The sequence below is a fragment of the Panthera pardus genome, unplaced genomic scaffold (genome assembly GCF_024362965.1).
Source record: "Panthera pardus isolate Hobbes unplaced genomic scaffold, ASM2436296v1 HiC_scaffold_2, whole genome shotgun sequence".
Classification (NCBI taxonomy): domain Eukaryota; kingdom Metazoa; phylum Chordata; class Mammalia; order Carnivora; family Felidae; genus Panthera; species Panthera pardus.
The window spans coordinates 114,520,572-114,537,026 of record NW_026526765.1 but is presented as its reverse complement, the minus strand read 5'-3'; positions in this window follow the sequence as shown (position 1 = coordinate 114,537,026).

The window sequence follows — 16,455 nt, the reverse complement described above, 5'->3', positions numbered from 1 at the left end:
TAGCCACCAAACTGACTGCAGCCTTGTGAGACCCAAAGCAGAGAATTCAGTCAAGTTGTGCTCAGACTCTTGACCCATAACTGTGAGATAATAAATGTGTGTTGTTTAAGATAAGTTTATAGTAATTTGTGCAGCAATAGAAAACTAACATAGCAGGCAAAAGTTTAAAGCTATTTACATATATGTATACACTGAATGTTATTTTTACATATTCAAATCTGCCATTTCTTAAGTCAATAAGAAGAGCTGGATCGAGAGAAGGGAATTATATTAAATAGGAGCTTGCTCTGGTATTCCAAAGACCCAGGAATTAAGGGGATACCAACTGTTCCAGTTTATTCAAGTCATTTATTCCATAAACATTTACTGAACATCCACTATGTGTCAGGCACTGAGATATGGATCTGAATAAGAGACATGTGTTGTTCTTGAGACTCTCAAAGTCTAATGAGAAAGGTAAACAAACCAGCAATTACAGCTACGTCATAGTGCTGTGAGAAAGGTGTTAAGAGAACATTTGGGCACTTTTTGGGATGAATACTGGGTGTCAAATGTAAGAGATGAATCACTGGGTTCTGTTCCTGAAACAGACTACACTGTATGTTAACTAACTTGAATTTAAATAAAATAAAGAAATAGAGAACATCTGGAAGTGCTCATGCAAGAATACTTAATGAACTGGGGATTATAATAACTCTGTACTTCTCTCTACCTCCAATCTCACCTCCTCAGACTCTGTGGTGGCTTAAAGGTGGTTACAAATTCCATGATATCCCTTGTGGAAGGGTGAGGTCTATGTTTCTTCCTATTGAATTTAGAGAAGCTTGAGTATGGCATGGATCAATACAATACAGAAAAAGTGCCTCTATGCCAGTTCAGAGGCAGCTTCTTCTTCTCCTCCTTCTCCTCCTCCTCCTTCTTCTTCCTCTCCTTATTTTTTCTCTTCCTCTTCTTCCTCTTCTTCTCCTTCTCCTCCTCCTCCTTTTCCTCTTCCTCCTCCTTCTCCTTCTCCTCCTCCTTCTTTTCTTCTTCCTCTTCCTCTTCTTCCTCTTCCTCTTCTTCCTCCTCTTCTTCTCCTTCTCCTTCTTCTCCTTCTTCTCCTTCCTCCTCCTCTTCCTCCTCCCTCTCCCTCCCCTTCTTCTTCTCCTTCTCCTTCCTCTTTCTTCTTCTTCTTCTCCTTCTCCTTCTTCTTCTTTTCCTTTTAATTAAGAAGCTCAACCTCACAACCCTGAGATCAAGACCTGAGCCACATCAAGTGTAAGACACTTAGGCAACTGAGCCACCTAGGCACCCAGGGGCTAACCTTTAAGAAAAGCTTTCACCTTGGTATCTGGAAATCTTGAGCCCCTATGTCAGAAGTCTAATTTCCTTCTTAGACCATATGAAGAGGGCTGAGATGACATGGAGAGGGACAGTGGCCCACCTGCCCAGTTACCAAAAGTAAAACCATCTTGTAACATCCATACCAGATTAGCTGCCAGATGCATACTACCATGATGCCAATCAGTGCCACAGAGAGCAGAAGAATTGCCTAGCTAGTCCTGCCCAATTCCTGACCTCCAAAACTGTGACATGTAATAAAATGTTATTTTAAATTACTAAGTTTTGTTAGGGAGGAATAAACAACCAGAATGAAACCCTCAAATCTATCATGCACAATGCTGAAAATGTGACCATCTCTTTCAAAGCCTTTTTATCACCCAAGCCACTTTTGTGTGTCTTAAAAGTCTTCCATTGCCTGACCTCTTCTTACTTCTCCGGCCTTATCTTTAATATAACCTCCAACACCAGGCTGTCACATTACCAATTTGCTAAAGGTTCCTGGGCCAACTTCCAATACACTGTTTCCTGCTTCCATGCCAAGAAAAGACAGCATATGTTGTTCCCTTGCCCTATCATTGCCTGCTTCATTTTCTTTGCCTAACTTGATTACCATCTTTCAATATTCATCCTAGGAGTTACTGCCTCCTCCCAGAAATATATCTGACTTTTCCCTGCTCTAGGCCAAGAGAAACTTACAACAAAGAATGCAAATGACTCCAGATGATCTCTTCTACTTCCTTTTCTCCAGTGTTAGCTAACTTCTGGGTCAGCAGGAAAGGGCTTCTGTCCTTAGTCTTGACATGGCCTGGCATCTGTTGAGATGACCAATAGCCCCATGTGGTTCTTGGGTGCTACATTAGGTACCTGTGGAGATAATTTTGACACACCTGGACTCATGATGTGCACGTCATATGCCACTTTCCACTTTTGTGATGCACTGTTATGGCTATTGGACCCCTTGGGCCCTTTGTCAGCTAAATGTTGTGCCCTTATTGAGAGTCTAGGAGCAATTTAGCTCTTCATCTGTGCCTCTCTGGGGCTGCTAGAGATTCAGAGGGGCTGCCTTAAGCTTTCCCTATCCATGGCACTCTATGTGACCATTTTTAACTTACTACTGTCACAACATTGCATGTTAGGAAACACCGTTAGGCTGTTGCCTCCCAGGATTTTACATGGTAACAGATCCCCAACATCATCATGAGCTTCCATCATCTTTCCCCACCATAGAGCTAACCTCAAGGTAAAGGGCATGGTAAAAGAGCCTTTCTTACATCTCTAATACCTCTATTTCTCTTGCTTACACTCATTTCTCTACTTTTGTTCTCCCCAACTTGGGAAGTCTTTATTGGCCTGGAAGTGGGTGTGGGTGGGAGGTTGATGCTAAATGTTTGTTATCACAGCAGAAGGGAGAATTAAAACTGGGCAGCAAACCCTCTTCCCAAACCCTTCTGTCTTATACTGGACCAAGGCTTTTGAATTTGAAAGCCAAGAGTTTGACACCGTTATTCCCTATTAATGCTGTGATGAGTTTTCTAAAGCAATGGGGAGAGTTAGTAAATGGGGAGTACAAAGAGAAAAAACATAATCTGGAATGAATTGTACTAAAATATTTTGACATATCAGAAGAAAATTTTTAGCTCTTCCAAGTCTATGCTCCCTCTTCTCACATCTGCCATGACAGTCATAGGTAAGACACCCCAAATTAAAATACAGCATATCTGCTGTCCTTAATGTGATTTTTGCTGTGTAGGGAATGAGATGAGGAGTGAGATCAACCATATGCAAACTTGCTTTCAAGTACCCAGGGCCAGAGCTTAAAATGAGGCATTTTCCCAAGGGTTGACTGGCTTGGGAACTGAGCCTCAGAGGTCACGTAGAAAATTTCCAGGAACATTCAAGGCAGCTCACACTCTTGATTGTGGTAAATAAAGGGAAAAACTAAAAAAAACCTGCCTGGGACTGAACTTTTTGTGTCCAGCTCTGATTCTGTCTATGGAGCTCTGTGAAAGAGGACTGCCAATGCCCCAATGTGCCATCACACATCTCCCTTCCCTGGCTCTTTCTGCATACCTTCCTATCTCCCCTTTTACCTCTTAACATCATTATCATGGATGTTTTTTCACACACCACCTTTTTCTGCACTCATGAAGGCAGAGCAAGAAATGAAAGAATGGACAATACGTCCCATGTGTTTATCTGTAATGATAGGAGGAGGGAGAAGGGAAACCCAGTATATCTTTAAACCTCTAGCACCTAGCCACTCATGGACTAACTGATCCAACCTTATATCCACAAAATGATTCTAAACCATTTAAACTGTGATTTTGATTTTAAAAAGAAGAGAAAGTTATTTTTTCCAAGTAGGAATAAGTTATACTGTTTTCTCTAACTGATCAGAGACAAATTTTCAATGCCTGAATAACTAGTCATCTTAACTACCCTTCCTCGAGTGCCAGCCAACTGACTCTACTAGGCACTTAATATCCCAAATAATCTTTCCAATGTGGAAGGTGTTCTCATTCACATTTTACATAAGGGGAAGCAAAAGCTCTGAGAATTTAAATAACTATCCAAGGCCACACAGCTAAAAATTTGTGGGGACTGGAAACCAAGTCTTCAGTGATCTCAAAATCACGCTCTCTCATGATGCCACCTTGTCACCTCACCACATATTTCACAAATACCTTCTAGTGATTTTCATTATTTCGAGCTTGTCAAAAATGTAATGGGATAGAGACGTTTGGAAGAAAAATCTTTTCTATCCCCAATGCTCTGCCATGCAGCTTCCTTTGGGGATTACTTTGTGTGGAAATCAAAGTGATAACAAACACTTAGTGTTTACCATGTGCTGGACATTTTTGTAAGTGCTTTATATCTTAATTATCAATCCTCATAAAAATTCTGTGCAGTAAGTATTATTATACACCTTTTAAAGATGGAAAAACTGAGTCTAGAGTGGTAAAGCTACTATCCCAAGGTCTCATTGCTATTAAACAGAGACTCTGAGATTTGAATCCAGAGATTCAAATTGTGTTCTTAAACACAATGGGAATGGCTATTCATAAATTACAGAGTGAAAAATGACTTTCATAATTTAAAATACAGTATCAATTTCTGTATCAGTTATAGGGTTCCTTACACTGCAAGTGACAAAATAACCCAATACCACTTCTGACAAGTCCAGAGGCTCTAGGCAAGCTTTGATCGAATGGCTCAAATGATGTCACAAAGGACCTGGCTTCTCTCTATCTCTTTACTTGGATTGGACAGTATGTCTGGAGCCTTGGGCTCTACTCTGTGGTCACCTGAGTCATTACCATGCTTTCACTCTATGGTGACAAATGACTGTCGCAGTTTGAAACTTAGCATCATACACCATTTCAATAGAAGAGTGAAAGCTTCCTTTCCACCAAAGTCTAGTAGTAAACATTTCCTCGTGTCTCATTGGCTCTAATTAGGCTACATGTCCATGCACAGACTATGGCATGGGAATGAGATAAGATGATTAGCTTTAGTGCACTGGGTTCCACATCTGTAGCTTTACCCAGGACACTTGTCTGAGAATGAGGGGAGGGTGGTTCACCAAAGCAAATATAGGGGATTATTTCCTGAAGGGAGAATGTTCACTGGGCAGGATAGAGCAGTAGTCCTGAGTACTTCCAGCCTAGAAGTGTCAATATTTTGGCGTATTTTTTTCAAATCTTATTTTCTAAGCATTTTTTTTTACTTGTATATGCCCTTGGTTTTGTTTCTTATGGCCTAAGCAATTTTCCATGTTGTTAAAAGCTCATTTTATTGACTATACTCCTAATGCTTTTATTAGCTCAATGAAATCTTCCAGTAGATTCCACAGATACACATCTTGACAGTAGACAGAGCTAGAGGGTATGGAACTTCAAATTAGCCTGGGTCTGGTCTTGGAAGGGAGCATATAACATACTGCTCCATAACTCTTGCCTCTCCTACAGCCACACCTCAAGCTCCTCTTTGCATGGTTTCTGGGATATGGCTTATAAGGGAGAGGAAGAGGGGAAGGGAGGCTCGAACTTCCTAGAAGCCTCTGGCCCACTTGGCCCTATCCTCATATTCTCTATGAGAAAAATTTTAGACACCAACACATACTCCATTATGACCTGAGAAACTTGCTATGTAGGGCAAAAAGACCAAACAGTGGGGAAAAAATTGATTAGAAGTATGACAGATCCTGGGTAGAAAGAGTTACCATTGCATGACTCTGAAAACCCTCAGCATGGCCTTGGCCCTGTCTCTGAAAGTATACAGTATTGCCTCTGTGCAAGGTGTTTTTCATTTTGGTTGGAATTTTCACTTGTAAGACGGCCAATTTCTTTAGAATTTGGCCAGAATATTTAGATCCTGAATTTGTGGATCTAAACTCATTTGTGCTTATTCTAAGTAGAACAGTCAGGTTGAACTTGTGGATCAACAGTCCACATTGTGCCAAACAAAATATTTTCTTCTTTGAGACAAGTAATGAGTTCCAATATTCTTGAGCCTTTCTCACACAAGGAAATGGGTCACATCATTAAAGCTGCCTTAAAGGAAAATCTATGATAGCATTTGTAAAACTAACATTCTAGAAGAAAAGGAACAACACCAATATAGAGAATTATTAGTTACTGTTTCATGCCTTCTAATGACTTCACGTTTTGTGTTAGTCTCTCAGCGAAGTTCCCAGGTGTCACATTATGTATAAGGGTGCAAAGCACTGTTCATGGGGTAGGGCGCTGCTGGTTCAGGTTTCTGTTCTGCCAGGCTTTGGTGGGAGCAACCAGTTAGGCAAATTGAGGCAGGCACAACACCTTTTACATACTGCACAATTGGTCATGGTTTACTGTGTAAGATGATGGGTTGGAGAGGAATCATAAGGTGAGGGGACAGAAGACCACATGGTTCTGCCACTTACTAGCTCTATAACCTTAGGCAGGTTACTTGTCTCATCTGAACCTCCATGTCCTTATCTGTAAAATAGGAATATAGCCTCTTTCAGCAAGTCATTATGAAATCAAAATTATATATATATATATATATATATATATATATATATAGTATATTTTATATATATGTATATTATATTATATATATGTATAGTATATTATATATATAGTAATTATATATAGTTGCTTTATGTGCAAAAATATTTATAAATGTAAAGGTATGTTATTATTGCTTTATGATTATTACTATGATTATTACATGGAAAGACTTACATGCTGACTAGTAAACTGTGATAGCTTAGTAGCAGTCTATAGTTTAGGGTCTCAAAATAACAAAAACATAAATGTCAGATATTTACATACACACACACACACCAATTTGTTTAGTAGATAACCCCTTGGTGAAGATGAGGTAGATTTTTTTCATTTTTCTAATTCTTGCTACCCATTTGCCCAGTAGTCAAGGTAGGATTTGTTCTAGATTCCAGAGTCACAGCTTTAAAGAATTGGTAGAGACTTCAGAAAATTGACTATATGTCCAAACTTCTTTGCAGATGAGGAAATTGGGACCTCCCAATGAGTTCCAATTAGTCCTTGGTTCAAACAAATAGTTCATGGCAGAATTGGGATGGCATCAGGCTTTTCCACTGTCTCAAGTAAAGGTGATACAGCACTTAATGACTTGGAACAGCCTGGATCTGATGTTAAAACCCAGTGATCTCCTCATATGGAGATGCAGAATCTTTCCTCTAGAAATAATTGAGGCTCTTGAGTAACTAGTTGAACCCCTGGGAGGCCAGAGAGGGACTGTTCAGGCTGAGAATGGATTTTTGTCATTTTGCTATTTTCATTAAATTGTATTATCTATAAGGATACTGTTTAGAAAACACGGCCATGGCATAATTCTTAATTGCTTAAAAAAAGAACTCATACCTACCATTTATTAATCGCCCACTATGTGCCAGATGTTCTATTTAAATTGGATAACTTAATCCTCCCACCAACTTGGAAAGTTGGTACTACTCTACGATTTTACAGATCACACCTAACTTCAGAGAGGCTAGGGAAGTTACCTAAGGTCACAGAACTGGTAAATGTCAGAGGCAGGATTCTAAGCTAGGTCTGTAAGATCGTGAAGCCCAGGCTTTTTATACTCTTTATACTTACAGTAGTGGGTATGGATGGCTCAGAGACTAAGACTGGTTGTTCCAATGGTGGCAGTATCTTCAGTTCCTAGCCAGTCTGAGAATAAGACTTCTGCACAAAATTAGCTGTCCCAAACCAGAGTTGCTTGCTTAATGTGATTCACACTAAGATTCTCTGTTTCAGGGGTGCCTGGGTGGCTCAGTCAGTTAACCATCTGACTCTTGATATCAACTCAGGTCATGATCTCATGGTTCATGAGATCAAGCTTCCCCCTCTCCCATGTTGGGCTCTGTGCTGGCAGCATGGAGCCTGCTTGGGATTCTCTCTCTCCTCCTCTCTCCCTGCCTTTCTACTCGCGTGTGCATACACATTCTGTCAAAATAAATAAATCAATGTTAAAAAAAAAATTCCTATTTCACACAAGTGCTTAGAATCCTTCCCTTTTGCAGTGAATTCCCACTATTTTGACCCAAGGTCTCCAGATCTTTTCATCTGATTTTGTCCTCTTTTTGCAATTTCCATAAACACTTCAGGTTCCTTCCCTGAATGTTGAAAGGAAGGAAGAGGATCATGATATATGGTCAAATATGGGAACTTTGGTTTGAATTAGCATAAGAGGTAGAGATTTGGGCAAACACTCAAGTGACATAGGATTTGGTTACTGCTTAGGGTTCAGGCATGACAGTAAATACTTTCTGCATAACTAACAGAAAACAGACCTTTCCTCTCTTTTTCTTGGGAACCATACACATACTTGAACATGAAGCAAAGGATCCTGAAGAAAGAGGTGAAGAAGTTTTTCACCATTTGACACTTTGGCTGAAATAAACTTACATGTAGAACATACAAATTATGCTTTTCTTTGGAAAACGTTTTTCCATGAGCTGGGCATAGGGGCCATGAAGAGGGAGGGCAGATGACTAAGATGGAGTCAGAACATCTTTCAGTCCTGGCTCTGTAACTTCGGACTGTGCAGCCTTTGGCAAGTCACATAATCAATCACTCTGATTCCTATTGGGTAAAATGGGGCTTATAGGGGTTACCCTTGGTTACAGCACAAGCATGGTATGAGGGCCAAATGAGACAAAAGATGGGACAAGGCTTTCTAAACTGTAAAGGTGCTGGGCAAATGCAAGGAGTTAATATCAACCACAAAACTTCCCTGCTTCCCTGAGGGCGGTGGCTAGGGAAGGTGGGGTGAAAAAGTGTTGTGCTAAGGAGGACATTTTCCATTCATATGCTAAACCACAGGCAGGCAGAAAGCCAGGGCAAAGCCTGCTCTCTAGAGCTGCACTTGAGATTCCAATTTCCTCCCTTCTCTCTTCATTCACTGACCTGTCTATGAATAGGCAAGTATCAGGCCCTCCTCCTCCCACATCCACAGGAAGGAAGGAAACCAGCATTGAGCCACAGAGAGGTTGAGTCACTAACAATCACTACTATTTACTGAGTGTTTACTATGTTTCAGGCATGATGCTGAGTGTTTTACATACATGATCTTACTTATTTCTCCTATAAGAAAATGACACATGATTAGTATCCCCATTTTACAGATGAGGACACTGGGAGTCAGAGAAGTCAAATAACATGCTCAAGATTGTAAGGAGACGGAACACTCCATCAAGGATCAAATTCAGGTGGTCTGATTCTAAAACCCACATCCTCTAACCCTAAGCTATGCCGCCTTCTTAGGAGCCAGAGTAATCTCTGGCTCACATCCATCCTCATTCAGCTTCCTGCCACCAACATAACTCCATTGGTGGTATCCAGCTTTTGAAGAGAGTAAACATGGAGAGGGGTACTAATGATGGTCTGGCAACTTCGTTTCCTACTTATTGCATAGACCCAGTTCAGTGCTGTGAAGTCCTGTTCTGTGCAGGGGGCCAAGCTTTGACCTGTTAGCCTGTCTCTTTTTGCTCCTGGAGTTTCTGGCTCATAGATGCCAAAAAGGTGTCTAACTCTAGTTTTAGACCAAGGGAGGATTAGAGTTGTAATTAAGGCAGGGTTTGACATGGGGGTCATAGCTGAGGAACACCTGTGACCTGGGGATGGGGGCTGTTGCTAACAGCGGCAGCAAATGGTGCCACACCAAAGCCCTCACCTCCGTGATCTACCACATCTACAACAAGATCGCTAATCTCCATCTACAGCAAATATTTCCTGAGCATCTTAGAGTGCCACACCCAGTGCCAATGCCAGGCGCCAGGTACTTGTATGTATACTTGTACACTCAGGAGACAAAGCAGTAGGAGGCATTATATGATGAAAACAGATCAGTGGTTCAGAAAACAAGGGAAACTGAATTCTAACAAAGAGACAAGTTGGGGTAGAGCAGTCAGAACGGCCTTTATGAGGGAAGGAGTGAAATGGACTGAAAGAGGGGTGAGATCCGACTATGAGAAAAGGGGTGGGGAGGGAAGGGAGAAAAGTGAGAGAAGATGCAGAAGATAATAGTGCAAAGGCAGGTTCAAGACAAGTGGGAATGGGTGCTGGTGTGGAAGGATGCTTTCAGCTGGTTGAAACAGAAATGGCTTCAACAAATGGATCCTTTCACATAGTGCAGAGGTTGGATGGACTTCTGCAGAGGTTTGGCTGATCCAGCAGCCAAACAGTGCTAGTGTCTTTCAAATGAACTCTGTCTATAGTTCACAGAGTCATTTGTCTTCAGTAAACCAATACACTCCCTTGTTCAACAAGAGAGAGATTGATTTATCTTTCCCAGAAATTCCCAGCTAGCCTCATTTTATATTTCATTGGCTCAAACTGGCTTTAGGTCTGCCTGATCCTAAACCCATCACTGATGAAGGAAATGAACATTATGATTGGCTTACACCAGTGGATCTCAAACTTTAACCTTCCTTGGAATCAACTGGAAGCCTTCTAAAAAACACATATTGCTGCCCAGCCTACTTTAGAGTTTCTGATGCCATAGGTCTGGGGCCAGAATTTGCAATTCTAACAAGCTGCCAATTAGAATTTGCAATTCTAACAAGTACTGCTGGTCTGGGACCACACTTTGAGGACTACTATCTTAGAATAGTCATTTGGGGTGGAATAGAGGTTGGGGCATCAACCACAATGTCTTCTGTGATATGGCCACCAAATATCCTGGTTTGCATGGCACAGTTACTGCTTATGTCTGTTAAGCCAGTGTAATTATGTCCCCTTTCACTTTCAAAAGTGATCATTTTCACATATAAATCACATGATTACCTTACTGTAGGGAGCTATGAGTTCAAGTCAAAGACCCTTATTTACAAGTCAGCACAGGCTGATGGACTGGGATTCATCAATAAAACGTGTTCCAATTTGAAGATCTCTTCTTTGCCCTGTGTCCAATGATGTAAGGGAGACAGAGAGAGAGAGAGAGAGAGAGAGAGAGAGAGAGAGAGGGGAAGCCATCGTTATGAACTATATTTTATGCTTTTGGATCCTGACTGATCTGTGTTGGAAGCTTTGCTCTTAATTTGTATGGAAACTATTCTCTACTCATCATAAATACAGCTGCTGATATCCTTTTTCATGAACATTCTTAACAGTGTAACTCATTTTACTTAATAGTAAGGCATCAACAGAAACTAACTCATTTTGTCTTATGTTAACATAATTTTTAGGGAAATATGAAACATATTTTATATGAAGCTAAACTATCGTATTTTTAAAACTTTGACCATAATGCAGCTCACGGTAAAACAGAGTTCAGAATTAATAAATAGTGTTGGTTGCCAAGTATTTTGGTTCATCCAGAACTAAAGTTTTTTACTGAAAATTTACTACATCTGGCAGTCATACAAGGAGGCCATGTAATTTCTGGAAGAAAAGTAGTGAAAGAATATTCCTATTTTTCTTTCTTAATCTAGTTTCTCTCTCTTGGCTTTTTCTACCTAGAGGTTATCAAACACTAGGTATGAAATGATATTACGTATTAGACACCTCCAATCTTATTCATGGAATCCAGTGTGGCCTCTTCGAGATTCTTAAGAAACTGATAACACACAGTGTTTGGGATGCAGTTTAAGAATTTACTTAAACCACTTCCTCCCAAGCCCACACAAAATCATAAACCCAAGCAAATCCAGATGAGAATCATAGACATATCATTGCTCTCTGCAAAACCAAGAATTGTGAAATTTTACTTAATCCAAAATTGTTTGAATTCTGTTGTTTTAAGCCTTTTACTAAACTTTACTTATGCCAAAATAACCACATATGGTTTTAATCCTTCGAGAGGACAGTTTTGGGTGAACCTGGTGGAAAAGCAACATTTAAAAAGTTTAAATATGGTAGAATCTTTGAGTTGGTGAGACCCTAGCAGTCTTCTGTTCTAAACTTCCATTCACGGTAGTAATCTCCTCCTCAACATCACTCAGAGAATGGTCCTTTTAACTGAATTGTGACTTCTAGGGATAGAAAGGCCACAGCTTCAGGGGGTGGGCAATTGGTTTCATGGTTGAACAGCTTCAGCTAGAAAGTTTTCTCACAGTGGGTTACAGCATACATCCCAAAGTATTTCCTTTAGAAGGCTACAGACTGTTCTGTGGACTAAACCGTGTCCTCCCAAAATATGTATGTTAGAGCCCTAACCCCCAAAGTGATTGTATTTGGAGACAGGGATTTTAGGAGGTAATTAAGATTAAATGATGTGATGTGGGTGGGGTCCTAATCTGATAGGGTTGGTGTCCTTATAAGAAAAGGAAGAGAAAGAGCTCTCTCCATTCCAAGCAGTGAGAAAAAAAGGCCACGTGAGCACACAGCGAGCATATGGTCATCTGCAAGCCAGAGAGAGAACTCTCCCCAGAAACCAAATAGGCTGGCACCTTCATGTTGGCCTCCTAGCCCCTGGAACCATGAGAGATAAATTCCTGTTAATTAAACCACCTCATCTGTGGCATTTTCTAGAAGCCTGAGGTAAGACTATGTGTACTGCCTTTTCTATACCAGAGCTCTCAGCTATCATGCCCATTTAACACTTAACAGTCTTTAAAATGAAAATTCATGTGAGTTCCAGTTTTCTTTACCTGATAAAATTTCCAGATTGCGTCTAGACTGCCCATTTTGAGATCACTCCAGCTTGTGTCTGTCTTGTCAAAATAATGTTGTCTAGAATGGAACATAAAGTATTCTACATTCATTCTGCCCAAGTAGTATACACTGAAACATTATTTTCTATGAGCTAGATTCCATAGGTTCTTATGGGCTGTATATAATATAATGTTGGTTTTGGTTTTTCAGAAACACATCGTATGCCAGTTTAACTTGAGGTCACCTAAAATTGCATTTTTTTTTCTGTTTAGATGAGCTTCTTTCTGGGCCCTGTAATCCAGGAGGCTCTTAGGTTATCAAGTATGAGATCATACAGAAAAATGTAGAAGATTAAGGAAAACTGATATTTCACTATACAAATGTGAACTCCAAGGACTGGTTCATTGACGGAATGTAAAGTCAGTTATATGCTATGTTGGCAGGTGCTAAATGCTGTGAAAAACATGAAAAAGTAGCACTTGGTAGGGGGTGTTGGGCCTACATTCTTCTGGTATCCACAGAGGAGGAATCACTGGATCTCATCAACATGGTTGTTGCTTTTTCAGTTTCTGCTGCCTCAGTTCTAGATATGTGACCCTGACCATACACCCAAGCCATGAGTAAATTGATTAACTTGAAAATTTATTACATATTTTACATATTTAATATCTCTAATGTAGAGTTGTTGGAGACTACGGTAATTAATTCAGCTTAGGAAGTATTCACCGAGTTAGAATTTAGAATACCAGCCTGTGATTTTATTTATTAGTGGTATATATGATTTTGAAAGTGCCTTCATTTAATCAACTGATTAATCACCCATCATCTCATCAACAAATTTTTATGGACCGCTTGTTATGCAGAAGTGTGGATCATATGTACATATATTAAAATGATTATTACAGAATTACTAGTTCTAGAATTCCTGGGTGTTTATAAAGTTTGAATGAGACACCTAGAAATATTATTAAATTTATTTATTTATTTATTTATTTATTTATTTATTTATTTAATGTTTATTTATTTTTGAGAGAGAGAGAGAAAGACAGAGCACTAGCAGGGGAGGGGCAGAGAGAGAGGGAGACACAGAATCTGAAGCAGGCTCCAGGCTCTGAGCTGTCAGCACAGAGCCTGATGCAGGGCTTGAACTCACAACCTGTGAGATCATGACCTGAGCCAAAGTTGGACACAAATGACTGAGCCACCCAGGCGCCCCAGAAATATTAAATTTAAAAAGAGAGTATTTTCTAATCAAAAGAATGTAACTGTGGTATGAACATTTTTCTTTTCTTGCTTTATGATTATGTAAGAACATGTTAGTTGATTTTATAATACCTCTCTAGTAGATAAATTAGCATGTTTTCCTAACTGTATATGTGGGGAAACTTGAGATTCCAGGAAGATAGATGGCTTACCCTTAGTCACTTAGGGAGTGTTAACATTGGAACGGAAACCTTAGATTTAAGTGTCATTGTCTAGCAACATCTCATCTTGATCCAATTAGTGTAAGAGGTTGCACACCATTGGCTCCAGACCTCTCTGTGATCCAGGGGGCCTTAACTGTAATAACTCACTCAGACCTTGCTTATTTTGGGGGTCCACATCCTTGGTGTCAAAAGGCCTCAGGTCTGAGAAGTTCTCAGGGTGCTATAGGCTATCTGTCTTAGCCAGTAGGGTTCAGGCCTTCTTCTGGTCCAGGTATCAGCAAGCACAGAAGAAGGTATGTGGGTAAAAGTTGGGGCAGGGGAAGAGGCCAAAAGAAGGAATCAACCATGTTTATTTCAGCTCCTTCATCTTACTGCAGCTCCCGACTTTCTATGTAGCCTTGTCCCATGCAGTTAGAGGTGGGAGAAAAAAGGAAAATGATAATCACAAAAGAATTCTAGATATGTGACCCTGACCATTTCGCTTTTGGGAATGCCATGTCCAGCCTTTAACTTTAGGACATTTTTATCTGGGGATTTTCAGCCTAGTTACAAAATGGGCAGAAGGAGTATTACTCCATGGAAATTTATCATAAATATGTGAGGGAAGGGTGTGGAAACATGATTTTCTGCCTCTTACCCCTACCCCCCACCCCACATCCACCCCCGCAAAAGGATCTCATGCAGGCAGTTTCTTAAACCTGGCTACATGTTAAAATTACTTGTGGAATTAAAAAAAATTACCCAGCCCTGGGTCCCACCTCCAGGAACTCTGAGGTCTTTGGTCTGAGGTACAATCTTGATATATTTTTTTAAAGCTCTACGTGTTTTGTCTTTTTAAAAAAGTTTGAGATAGAGAGAATGTGAGCAAGGGAGGAGCAAAGAGAGAGGGGTAGGGAGAGAATCCAAGAAAGCTCCATGATCTCAAGAAACCAAACCATGAGATCATGACCTGAACAGAGATCAAAAGTTGGATGCTTAACCAACTGAGCCACCCAGGCACTCCTTAAATCTCCATGTGCTTTAATTCTTTTATTTTTAAAAATTATTTGTTTTTAATGCTTATTTATTTTTTTTGAGAGAGACAGAGAGAGAGAGAGAGAGAGAGAGAGAGAGAGAGAGAGAGAAAGAAAGAAAGAACATGAGTGGGGCAGGGGCAGAGAGAGAGGGAGACGAAATCTGAAGCAGGCTCCAGCTCCGAACTGTCAGTACAGAGCCTGACACGGGTCTCAAACCCACAAACTGTGAGATCATGACCTGTGCCAAAGTCGGACACTTAACCAACTGAGCCACCCAGGCGTTCCTCCATGTGCTTTTAATATGCAGCTAGGATCCCTGCCCGGTGATCCCCTGTTACTGACAGGAGAGGGTCCCATCCCCAGCATCTTGCCACCTAGAGTGTTAATGTGGAGAAGAAAGCATGAGAGCGATCCAGCCAGTCATGCTCAAAGTGTTTCACACACCACCAGCATCAGCATCACCTGGGAACTTCTTAGAAATTTAAATTCTCAGGCTTCACTCCAGACATATTCTCAAGGGTATAGTCGATGAATCTATGTTTTAAAAGGCCATCCAGGTGATTCTGACACATAGTAAAATTTGTGATCCATTGTCCTAACTTAACCTAGAGCATTCTGAACTTGTAACTTGAATATAACCAAGTTAAATACTTGTCCTTTATGATAAAGAGAAAATTCTAGTTATAAACATGAGCATACATAGGGCTTTGTTTAGCCAAAGATATTAAGTGTAGCACGGAAATGTCAGACATTAACTAGGGAGGACTCTGGGTATAAGGGCAGAGGTTATATATATATATATATATATATATATATATATATATATATATATATATATATATACAGCTTGTTTGTTTTGAGATATTAGCTCCTTCTCAGGAAATCACATCATATGGGCAGCCATCTTTTCACCTTGAGCTAAAGCTCTTTTTGCATTGACTATGAGTTTATATTTTAACCTAACCTGGGCAGGCTCTTCCCCATAATCAAATAGTGTTTTCAAAGGCAATGAAGATTAGCAAACAAGGCCCAACACTAGACAAAGGGACTGGCAAACACCCAAAGCCACCTCACCCAAGATGTCTCATGGGAATCTGTTTGGTTTTTGACTACAACAATAACATAGATGATGTCATGCCAGAATCCTGTGGTCATGAGAGTCAGGGCAGAAGAGTGAGGTGGTGTCATCTACCATGCCCCTCAGTGACCCCTGTGGCTTTGAGAGAACCTTTAGATATGAGGCTGTGGGGGAGGAATGACATGTGGTTTTGGATATCCCTCATATCATCTTATTTCCAGCTTTCAATCACATCGATGAGGATGTGAGCAATGTCCGAAAGTAGGAGAACTGTGGCATCGTAAGAAAAGCCTCCTGGTTGGCAAACGCAAATGCAGGTTCACAATTCTTTCTTATGGAGGAATCCATTATAATATCAGAGACTCAAGGGTTAGATTGCTTCAGAGCTCACTTGTTTCAAAGAGCTCATACAGTTGTATGGAAACCAATTTGACAGTAAATTTCATATATTAAAAAAAAAATAAAAAAAAAAAAAAAAGAGCTCATAC